Source organism: Leptonotus elevatus, chromosome 9, assembly GCF_054856555.1.
Source record: "Leptonotus elevatus isolate MCC_2025b chromosome 9, RoL_Lele_1.0, whole genome shotgun sequence".
NCBI lineage: Eukaryota > Metazoa > Chordata > Actinopteri > Syngnathiformes > Syngnathidae > Leptonotus > Leptonotus elevatus.
The window spans coordinates 16,129,410-16,142,550 of NC_141247.1; positions in this window are offsets into that span (position 1 = coordinate 16,129,410).

Below are 13,141 nucleotides of genomic sequence, written 5' to 3' on the forward strand. Positions count from 1 at the left end.
ATCACTGCTCTGTTTTATGCTAACTTTAAACTAGAGCAAGTATTAGTCAACATGGTAGTTTGGGGCAACTTGTCTCAGTCCTTTTGGGCTTTGTTGTCACATATCCAAAGAATGTGCCAATGAAAAATGCACCTCTGGCAACTCTGTTTACGTATGCCCCAATTGTTCTTCAGATTATAGAGTCTGATGAGTGAGGAAATTAATTTGCCATGGTTTTTTTCATCGTTTAAAAATGGATTTTGCAGTTGTTGGAACTACATTATGCCCACATGTCAGGACTGGTTTTAAGTTTCATGATGAAACATCCATTCGTTAACCGAAATGCTTTTATTTTTATTTTTTTCAATTTAATCACAAAGTTTAAGGGGGGCAAAACAGGCATTTGAGACTGAGCGCTATGACATGTCAGCAGTTCCTAAGGACTTTAATCCATTTTGTAATATTTTATGTTAAAGTTTGCTCAATGACTATGCCAAATTTTCTTAGATCAATAATAAACAATTTCTCTGGCTGTAAAAACAAACAAACAAAACAGGAGAACAAGGATAATTGTATCCTTGTTTTATTAGTTGCAAAATCCAATGTGACATCTTACCCCATATAGTGTGACAACTTACCCATTGGTGGGGCATGTGTCACATGTTCACTACCTCTATTTGATGGCTTGTAACTCTACACTGACACAAAGTATGAGAATTACATAAATACAAAAATATACCTACGTCTTTGGTCTTTCATCTGGTACACATTTTGTTTTTGTATGTTGTATTGATTCCAAGAAATATATAGAAGTATAAAAAGTTATACAACTAGCTCCGGTTGCACCTATGTCTGAAACTTTTAGAAAACAAACAAAGAAAAATGTCCATTTTATTAAGCTGTTATCATGCGCATGTAACTAAAGATGGGAATTGTTGTCAGAATTCCTTCTTTGATAAAATATCTACTGTATTTCCATCACAGTCTGAAAAATCTGGCTGCAAAGGACAGTTTGTACTGCTGGGAGGAAAAAAATCATTGGTACCCACTTACCCACTCTTGGGGACTTGCATGCTTCAAGAACCAAGACAAGCACAGGCAAATTTCTCGCCAACCCTCCACATCCTAGTCACCACCCCTTCCAGCTCATTTTAAATTGTGTGACAATTATTCACATCATCTGTACAATTGCCAGTGCATTGTAATTATTGTAACTATTGCACTAATTATTGTAACTAATTGTTTATTTTCACTCCATTTATGCTTTATGACTCTCCACATCACTTGCCATTTTTGGGCACTGCAGCACACTTAAACTGTGCTAAATGTTCGTTTTCTTAAATTCCCTCTGTGTCAATACATTCTGATTCTCTAATAAATACTATGCATACTGTGGCGGTATTATACCGTATGTCTATCTATTTATCCACCATTTTATATGGCCAAATTTCATTTCGTCAAGTCAGAGGTGTTTTAAACTCTAAGTGTGGGGAAAACTAGTTACTTGTCGATTTATTTGTTAAAAAAGACATGCAAATTAGCACTTCTGGTATAAACAAGAAGTCCCTTTTTTTCCATGGCTTTTGAAAAGTTGCATTCTCACTTGCCTTCACACTGCAACTCAGCCCCACCATCCAATTCTTTGAGGAGTCCAAGAGACGGCCTTAGGGAATACTTGTGATGACCTCATGAAGAATAAGCAGGCCGGTGTGAGGTTGTGCTCCTGAAAACTTCAACAATAGAAGGCATTAGTAATGGCGCCAACAATAGGGGACGGTGGGGGGGATGTAAGTCACAGTGAACCTCGCTCTCACCGACTCACTGGGGAGCCTCTGAAATTCAACAGGATGGCTTGTAATAAAGGTACAGCTTGCAACATTTCCAAAGCCAAGGAGCATATTTATGGAAGCTTTATGCCACCATAACGAGTAGGTCCTCTTGGGATTTAGTGCTGCACAAGCTTCAATGGTGCACTTCATAACAACCCTCCACTGGCGCACTGGCAGAGGACTAGCAGCGCGTTGCAATCCGTGGAGGAGGAGGCGGAGAAGGAGGTTATGGTCTTGTAGTTCTTGCAGTGTAATGCTATGTATCGTCGAGTCAACACACGGTTGGACACAAGTTACAACAGAAATTTGGGGGAATTATTTACCGATATCAAAGCAGCACATTTTAAATGAGATCTAGGATGATCTGAGGAAGGAGTTCAGGTGGAATCGGTCACAATTTCCAATTGATCTTTTTTAAATCTTCAGGGATAATGTTGTAACCCTTGGGCAAGAATACTTTAAGTGCAGTATTACAGGGGAAAAGTCCAACAGTCGTATAATTCTGAATTTGAGCTAAATACTTTGACATCAATAGAAAATTTCAAATGATTAAGTCTGTGCATGATATGGCATGAGCCACATACACGTCACTTGTTAAGGTAGTCGATTTTGTTGGTTTCACACTTTACAGTGCAGGATGTTTAATACCATTTTTTCCCCCCAGATCGATACCATTATGAGTACTCAGATATTGAGTAATCATCGATACAAGGCAGAGATGGCAAATCCAGGTCCAGAAAGTAAAAACCCTGCCACAGTTTGGCTTTAGCCCCAGGTGCTAGCTAGCTAGCTCCCTCGTTAACGCCCATGGTGCTCGTTTACCTGCTAGGGAGCTAGCTAGCTAGCATCAATGGCTAACGTGGCAGGATTTTTAACTTTCTGGGCCTGGATTTGCCATCTCTGATGCCAGGTACTGATACCACTATAGATAAAATAGTTAATAGTGGTAGAGTGTCCGCCCTGAGACTGGGAGGTTGTGGGTTCAATCCCCGGGCCATACCAAACACTATAAAAATGGAACCCATTGCCACCCTGCTTGGCACAATGGCAGGGGATCGAATCCACAACCACTGGGTTTGAATATGACTGATCCATGCCACCCAATTTATATCCAAATAAAACAAAGGGCAGGAATTCTAGCACACTTTTGGCCCACTTACCATTATTTTTGAGGGGGGCGGTCCTGCCTCCTGCTCACTCTGTCCCCTCTACTGCTGGGCCTACGACGAGCAAGTCAAAAAAGCAGACAATTCCCTATGAATAAAGTAAAATAGTTGATTGTATTGCTGCTGAATCAGACTTAATAGCAATTAGATGAGTTAATAAATAAATGTAACTCTTGTGGATTACTACATAAAAAAAAAAATCAGCTATGCCTTGATCTAACACATCATTTTTAAAAGTGAAAAAGACAAAATGTCAACACCGCCATCTGGCGGTCGGGAGGGACGAAATAGAACTGTAACTGAAAAGTATTGAAAATCTTTACAGAAAAAAAAACTGATACTGCAAACAGTTCATGTGATACAAACAAGCAATTTAAACAGCCAGATTTGCTGCTTTTGCTTGACAGTATGATGCGACTATTGAGACAGAGAGACAAATATTACCACTTAAAAAATGTCAGACCCCATTAAGTCAATCAGCATGACATCGTTGACAGTCCTCGAAAAAATCTAAGCAACTAATCAACAAACGCTCCAAACATAAATGGCTGGTGGGGAAAAAGCTCATTGTTTTTGTCACACGACACAGAATGTGGCCAAGGAATACATTATTCAGGAGATAAAAGCTCAGGCACAATTTGCTGCATAAAAAAGATGCAAATCAAAATTCCCCCACAATGCTCTCTTCCAAGCAGTATTTGAGCCTTAATAGGCGCACTTTATTTCCGACTGCACATCAGTGGATTATGCTGAGCAATGGAGAGCAAGACCCCCTCGCTACTGCATAATGTTGCCATCGAAATATATTTATTCTAATGATTAAAAATTAAGGGGTGCCAAGCTGCAGGCGGTTACATCATTATTGAGACTGGGGGTAGAAAAATTAAATAGGAAATGTATCGTATATCTGGCTTTTGTCAGCCTTTTGTCTTTTATTTGCCTAAAACATCTTGTGAAGAGACATAATGCGGGGCGCATTTTGGAAAAAATTGCTAAATCAAATGTCAAATTGTTACTTATAACTTTTACCCGTATATAAATCTCACAGATGCTGTTTTAACACCAATTTGTTGAAATTTAAAATACACTCATTTGACAACTTGGTGAAAATCAATGCTTTTACTCTACTATGGAAGTTTGTGTATGATTTTTCAGTTTGCACTTTTTTTCTTTTTTTTTCAGACATGGTGTTCAACAAATAGCTCCGGGGTGGGCCATGGCTCATTTGCATGAGATCAGCGTCGTGCAAAGTACAGTGGATGCCCGCGGCAAACACATAATCATAATGCAGCCGAAATATTTTGAAACTTACTGTCGATATACAGTATAGCCGCTGGCTGTTTAACACTTGTTTAATACGGATGCCCCATTTCGTCGAATCGAAGTTCCTATCGTTTTGATGTCCCTTCATAAATGATTGGTGGGTTGCAAAAAAAAAAAAAGATAGCATGCCTCCTTTAAGGTGTGCACAAAAGAATAATGTTTCAAGTCTATTGATTCAAACTGACAGAGGGTTGGACCCTACAATCAATTCCAAGAAGCTGGGACCCCTAAAAGCAGAGTGCTGTAGCAGACAGCGCTCGGAAATACTTAGTTGGAATCAGACCAACAATTGAATGCAGTGAGAAACAGTTTTATGTGCAACAGTGAGTCATTTTTCTTGAACACCCCAAAGACATTGTTCCCAGTTTGCTCATAAAGATGGCATAGGGGCAGCAGGAGGCCTGGTTTGTACAGTTTTATAGCGACGCAGGAGAGAGTTGTTGTGTCGTTTGTGCAGATCTGTCGTCATGAGCGACTTATTTGACTTCATGTCTCTCCCAAGCACAAATGCGCTTTTCCAGCAACAACGCATGAAACTAGATTCTTCGGAAGACCAAAACCGCCAGAATTAAAAAATAAATAAATGACTAAAAGTGAAAATAAAAACAGATACAAAATATAATTCAAAAATTATATATATATAATTAGTATTTAATTTTAGAATTATATTTTTTATATCCATTTTTATTTATTTATCCAGTCAATTATTCATTTTTTTAAATGTTGGTTAATTTTTAGCTTTGGTCCTCCGGTTTTAATCGTTATCATTGTAGAACTCACACGCTGCTTCGGCAGTGGTGCAGCCTGGCGCCAGGGTGGTACTGCTGCGCTGATGTAGACATTCATTAAAACTGGTATTTGGCATGATTAATGATTGTTGCAATTTGGGTGAAGAAAATGTACAACCTCTTTCGAAGTTTGGGGAGGATAATTGGTCTGAGTTGCGAAAAGAGGTAGGTGGTCTCACTCGCTGTAGTGCCCAACTTGCTCTGTCATGTGCTGTGCTATAATGTCTCTCAGGGACTAACTCTTTGGAACTCGCTGACTTCATTTCCTGCAATGCACTGCAATGTTTCACATTTTCCTTTTTTTGGCACAGTCCTCACGTCTTTATTTTGCATTTGTTTCATCAGGGATAATTTAGCTCCGTCTGATTTAATGAAGCGATAATTCCATGATAATTAATATAATCCTGCACCAAAGCAAATTTGCCTGTGACAGTTGTTTTGATGGTAGGGAGTCGGTTTGCGGTGGAAGTGTCCACGCTGCAGGAAACAGTTGGCAGGGGAAAGAGAACAAAGAAGAGTTGGGAGACGAGATATTTGAATTGGGCTAGCCAACCTCCTGATGTAACAAATTTAAAATATATCCAAGTACAGTACTTGGGCTTTACAGAAAATTAAGCATTATTAATGATACATTTTCATCTACAGATTTTAATATTAAAAAACGTGTCCTTTACATTTACAAAATTCTAACTTTAATCATTTTCAAGAGCAGAGCTGGTAACTTTTGTTTTACATTTTTAAGTCAAATGAGTTGCATATATATTTAAAAATAGTATCGTAGATTTTCATGGTATATGATCAAGAAATGATTTGAAAGGCTTATAATGACACATTAAATGATTTCAATGAGAACAAGACATTACAGTGATCCAAGATGATTAAAAATATTTCTATATACTGTAAGTCATCATCAAGTATTTAAGTTTGAAGACTGCACACCGGTCTCTTAAATGCCACAAATAGTCACTTGACACTAAAACACAACAATGTGCACATTGTGTTTTGGGCTGTTTGTAAGGCATTTGCGATCATTTGCGCTCGCCCCCCCACCGCCACCACCCCCAAATTGTAGCAATTATGCTATTATGTTATTACCTCTGCACCAAGGAGCTCACAAATAGCATTTGGCTCACTACGGCTTGCCGCTCATTGGTGAGTGTTTCATCTGGACAAACGATCAGTCGGAATAACAGTGTGGTGTCAGACTAATTAGATTTAGTGTTGATGAGATCATGCAGCTTTCAAGTGGGAACAATCGCCGCGTTCAGCGCGCTTCACTTTTCTACGACAAAACTATTTAATAGAACAGCAGTGGAATGCACTGAAGTCATTAGATGTTTATTTAGTCCGGCAAAAATCTAGATAATCGCACGATGAGATTGTTGGGAATTCTATGGTTAATAATTTAGCAGCTTCACTGTTTGCCTGAATACGGAATGAAATAACTTGTTTTTTTGTTTTGTTTTAAACATGAGCTTGAAAAATATGAATCCACTCATCTTAATTCAGCATATTATCATTGCCAAAGGCAATGAAAGGATTATTAAACTCAACCGCTTGGATGAGTTACTTGTCCCAAAAACATTGATTCCAAAATGATGGATTTTTAATAAGAATATGAGAGGTGAAGTCGAGGGCAGAAAAGATATGATGCCATGGCACTCCTACAGTGCATATTAACATAGAATCTGAGGATTGCTAGGACACATTATGATATATTAATGTACGTCATAGTCAATTTAGTCACACAGTGTCTTCAAGTCAGATCTTATTGTTCGTATAGTGTGTGGTATGCTTGACAGCATAACCAACACAGCGCACCTCTGACTTTCCACCATCAATCACAGTCTCGCCCGCAAAACCCAGAATGTAGTACCCATGTTGACCTGTGAGAGGCAGCAATGTACCGCAGCCAGAAAAATTAAGACAAAGCAACGCAAACTGTTAACTTATCTGGTCATTCTGATGGGGGGGGAGAATTGTTTGCCAACTCATGGTTACCAGCAGAGATGGGGCACTTGAGTCATATGGCTACACTCGAGTCAGACTCAACATGCAAGGTTTGAAACTCGAACTTAAAAGCGGCAACGTCTTCATTTCCTTTTTGTCTGTCTGACACACTTTGTTAGCCTGAACTAGCTAATGTTAGCTCGACAGTTCAGCTCACCAATGACTGGTCAAATACTTCATGTCGATTCTGAATGATTGGGAAACCAATTAAGTGGCATATTAGATGAAATTAGACGATGGAAACCGTAGTCTTTTAACTATGCAATTTAAAACAGCGATTGTTATTTAAAAGTGTATTTCAGGATCTTCTCGAAAATTAGAAGTCAAATATCCAGTTTTTAAAATGCGAATGCTAACGACCATCCTACCAGCTCACCTGCTCGTCCGGGGGAAACGCCTATCAAATGTCGGATACGTGCGGGCTCACCTTTATCATCATCTCCATCAGTCTCTGCAGCCGGCCTCACTTCATAGACAGATATCCTCTTGGGGCTCAGTGGAGCTACGACAATCGATGGCTGAGTCCGAAGCGCAGCGGCTGCATGTTACAAACATTCAAAATGCGCATGCGCAGCTCGGAACGAGCACGCACGACGTTGTCACGCCAGATAGATTGACGGGATCGAGAACTAATCGTTAAGATGATCAACCCGGAAGACGCAGCGACAAAAGATCCTTGAATACACCTTTAAGCATAGATATAGATACATAAAGTACTTTTCTGTCAATAGAGTCTATACATAGAGTATACATTACATTAACAGTGTGCCACTCATTTAAACGTTAACTCATTCACTGCCATTGATGGCTATAGACGTCAAAAATTTATTTGAACTATTTCTATTTGTTTTTTCCCCACTTTTGTTAACAAGAGTATATAAACTAGAAATTTTGTTTTATTGTAGATTTAGAACAGATACAATTTGTGATTAATCGTGAGTTAACTAGTGAAGTCATGCGATTAATTACGATTACAAATTTTAATCGCCTGACGCCCCTAATTTTTAGTAATCTTTTCTTTTCTTTTTTTTTAATCATTTCTATAAATAAATGAAAACCTAGAAATTTTGTTTTATTGTACATTTAGAACAGATAACATTTGTGATTAATCGTGAGTTAACTAGTGAAGACATGCAATTAATTACAATTAAAAATTGTAATTGGCTGACGCCCCTATTTTTTAATAATCTTTTCTTCTTCTTTTAAAAAAAAAGAAAATATTAAAAAAAATAAATTAACAGAAGTGGAAAAAAAATTGCTAATAGAAATAGTTAAAATACATTTTATGACGTCTATAGCCGTCAATGGCAGTGAATGAGTTAATAAGAAAAAATAACTAACATTACATTATATAATAATAAAGTATGCTGGTGAGCACCTACTCTATGCTTTTTCTATTCTTTTTTTTTTTTCTTTCTTTTTTACAAACATTTTTCATGTTGCCTTGGAAAGTGGCAGCATATTGCCTTGTGGGTTTTATCTAATTTCCTCCCACATTTCAAAAGCATTCATGTTAGGTTGAATGAATACTCAAAATTTTCCATAAGTGTGAACGTGAGCATGCAGGACGCTTGTTTGTCTAGATGTTCCCATATTTGACGCCACACGTTCCTGTTGAATTGGCTTGATGGACTTATGGACATATTCAGTTACAAAGTAATTCAGGAGAGTTTGTTTCCCCCCCCAAAAAACATAATAAGAACTGATCTGATGGCCAAAAAAGGAAACGTATTACAGTGTGGCGTGTCTAATTGACTGGGAAATTCTATTGAAAAGGTCTTTCTGATGTTAGTCCAGCTGTGACGAGTTGTGCCGCACATAATATTGGACAACCAGGGTGGTCGCTCATTAAAAAGCTCCACTGTGCCTGGAGAAGTATGACAATGAAGCTACAAGGCTGCTGCTGCAGTCGTGAGGGTACGCGCACCCTTTTCCCCGTGGTCGGTGTGTTTGTGCATGGCCACACTAATTAGGGAAGCTGGCTGCCTTTCTTTCTTCAAATAATTTAACCATCAGGGGTCAGATCCCATTAACCAGCAGAACCTCGGGTCTATCGTCTGTTTGCGATGCTACAAATGGAGAAGAAAGCCTAAAGGAGGAAAAAAGAGATAAAGCAACACAGCACGATGCGTTTACTGCGGGGTCACATGTATCCCCCTTTAAAAAAAAAATGGTTTCAGCGATAAAAGGACATTGCCGCCGAAACGACAGCCATGTGGTATTCATGGGCTGCTGAGGCGGGAGTGGAATAAATTACCTCTGCTGATTCTCAACTGCTCGAAAATAGATTAGAAAGGTAAGCCTTTGATTGAACGTAAGATGGACCCCCGATGGTTAAGTGAAGTTTGATTATTGGTGTTGAAATTCAACCGGAAAAAGAAGCGAGGGGCTGCAGGGCGAGTGTGCGCAGCCTTCAAGACGGCAGTCTTTTTAAACCAATTATAGGTAATTTCCCTGTGTCCTTATCCTTGCAACCCATTTTATTTGACCTTGAACATCCCTCTGCAGTTATCCGCACTGAGGGTATGTAGCTCCCTGGTGAGAAGTCTATGTATTGTACAATTAATAATTTATCAGCCCCGTGCCAAACACACAGTAGGCGGGTGGGTCCATCTCCTTCCTCAAAACTGACGAATACTCATGCATAGCTGCTTGAATTACATCAGTGCAACCATCAACATCATTGCTGACCACTGTGCCAGAATCGTAAATACATTTTCAGAAAGTATTTTGCATCTGCTTTGATCAAAAAGAATGACATTCTAATTGCTTATTAATCCAAATTCATTATCTTTTCAGATCATATCGCTTTTGCTGTCAGTGAGTGATTAGCCTGGCGCGGTGTTAAATGCTACATCCCACATTGCCATGTTTTTTCCCCCTCCCCATCATCATCAGCTAACACACATGTAAATGGTTTACTACAACATTGGACACTGATAAGTGTGTATGGTGGTGAAGAACAATTAAACAAACAAAGCAGGTCCTGTTAGCAGCCGGCTTTTAAAAATACATCCCAATTAATCTGATCACCCAGAGGAGTTGCTCTTTATAAGCGGGAAGACATGCTGCTTTACATTGTACAGTATCTCAATATGGGTCAACAGTGAGCGTTTGTGAATAGACCTCATTTCGCTACAGTCAATGCAAATGATTATCGTCTCTATTTACAAAGACCATATGTTCTGTTTTTTACTGGCTGCAACACACGTGCTGAGGCAGGGCAGTGCCAGGTTCCTTCCACGTGGACACAGCTAGTTTCTTTTTTTCAAATTTTGATCTGTGCACATTAAAAGGATGTTAAGCACATATGACAGAGCTACACCTAAGAATAGTTGAGTCAATCAGAAGCCTAGTGGACAATATGGCAAAAGAACAATGGTGAATTGGATTTTTGCAAAGACACAACATCCTTAGTTACTGTTGCTAAATGCGACCAAACTCTCCTCTTTTGGTCCACTTTTTTAGATCATTTTTGGGCATCTGTATCATTATTATTATTATTTTATACAGGGAGTCCTCAAGTTACGGCGGAGTTCCGTTCCTACGCTGGCGATGTAACCCCATTAAAGTCGATATTTACATCAAAATACTTTGTACAGTAATTTTAAAAAAACATAGCCGACCTGCTGATGGACGTCCGTTGCTGGATGTAACAACAACACAACTTTAAAATTACTTTAAAATGGCGAGATTACTGTGGGAAATGAATTAACAAGGAGGTGCTACGGTCGAGGCCCGGGCGTCGTAAAGTCGAAACGACGTAGGTAGCATACGACGTAACTCAAGGACTCCCTGTAATAGAATTAATGAAAATATCCGGTTTTCATTGCGGGACAAATTTGGAGGCAGCGTGCACTGTGTTCTTACGGATTGCTCACAATTTTTTTTGTTTAATTTTCTACCCATACAGAGGCATGCATTAAAGTAGTTATAATGTATGGCATCTTTGAGTAAACCTTGAGTAGCATTTACCAATCTTGAGCTCTGGCGGTGCAACTTTTTTTTTCTTAATCAAAATATGATCAGTGGTCATCACCTATTGTTCCTCAGTCCAATGAAGCTTTCAGAAGCAACATAGCACTTCCACTCTGCAGTTTCTGTTGACTAAGTCAAAACCAACATATACAGTACAGCATCACACGATGATATTCAGGAGCAACACTGTTCTGTAAAGATTGCTAGCAAATCCATTTATTATAGCAATCATTAAGGGGCAAAAAGCTATTTTTTAGTACCTAACATTCGTACACGAACGTATGTCATCAGGTAAACGCAATCACTACTATAATATTTATGCCATTTATTACACACCTGTGACAAATGTTATGTAGTGCTGTTTTTTTATGATAGCCCAAGACACTCCTCCCACACACAAAAAATATGGTCATATGCCAGAAAGACACCATCCGGGGACTCCTTCAGATGCTGTCTGAGTGATCGGATGACAAGTATCGCATGTGTCTGGGGTGCATTAACGTCACTGCTAAAAGCACCCAGGACGTGCATCACCGAACAGCTGAGCAGGACAAAAGTGAGCCTTAGAGAGGCGCTGGTTAGCATGCTCACAGGGCAGGGCTCGCGTTACGTTAACCATCTTGTGACTGTTGATTTAAATTGAAAGGAGATAGTTGACCATAATACTGATTCTGTCTTGCAAAACAAAGGCTATTCTTTCCCCCAAAAAGTATTTGCGTTTGTTTCAGAACAAAATGTTCTTTTTGGAATTTTGAGATTTTCAGTAGGAAATGTTGGAAATTGAATCAATTGGCTACATGGTCAAATTGTCAGATGGCAACAAAGGCGTGGCCACCTGAACCAGAAATGTTTCTGAACATGTGTAAGCTACCGTTTAGCTTCTGGTCTTTACATCTGTCAGAAACTGTCTGAGATGCTGGATGTTTACGTCTTTCCAGGAGTGGATTTGACATGCCTGCTTGCCGACTGATGTCAAAGAAATTAAAAGCAGGCTGTGGAAGCTGTCATAAATATGACCTTTGTGGTTACAGACTCTATTTACAATCGTTCCAGAGATCAAGGTTGGATGCTTAGAGCTGCTCCACCTGCCCTTGCCCATGCTGTTTTGTCACGTTAGTTCAAGAAGGTTAATAAATAAATATTGGCACCCATGCCTTTGTGAAGTGTGTAGGTGGGAAGCATATACATGGACTGTACACCTTGAACGTAGGATTCCCCCCCCCCCCCCCTCCCTTTTGCATGTGCCACAATCCAATGTAGACAAGTAAATAAGGCGTCAACAGCATTTTACATGCTACATGTATTCCTGCTGGAATGGATCCTTGTGAAAAGACCCTATTAAGCTCACTCAAGAATCAGTGGCAGTACCCTTTAGACTGACGACCCCGTTCTGCCGCTGCAGCGTCTCTTCTGAATGACATTAATATTAATTTTCCTGGTTTTAACGAAGCAGGCAACAGGCATGGGGTGCCCCGGGAGCGCCGCGTTTAGCATCAATGGCGATACAGTCAAACAAGCAAACACAGAGGAAATAAGTTGGATGTCTCCTTCCTCTGGGCTCCATATTAATGAGACAATGCCACACTGCAGCCAATTACGGACACTCCCAGACAGATGCCTTTGGTCCAAGACAACCTCCCGCTGTACACGGTCGCCCCTCCTCCACCCAAGTTACCATGGCTTTACATGAGCAACACATACATCATCTGCCATGGACAAAAGATATGCAGGGATACCTTATAAGGTAGTGTACGGCTTTGCAGATAATGTAACAACTGACGTTCAAAGGAACAACATTCAATGACCCTATTTCCTCACATACAATACGGACTTGACAAAGAATACGTTTACATGCAGTCAATAACCCCATCAAAACCCAAATATTGCCAATATAAATAAATATGTAAACAAAAAACACAAATATGCTCTTATTCGGGTTTTTAAAAACTAGAACTAACCCGAATATTTGGTCATATAAACACTTAGAACAAATCTTCAAACTTCCAGGGATCTTCCCTTGGCAAAGGTAGGAACCATCTGAGTTTTGAGTCAAATCAGTCAACATTTC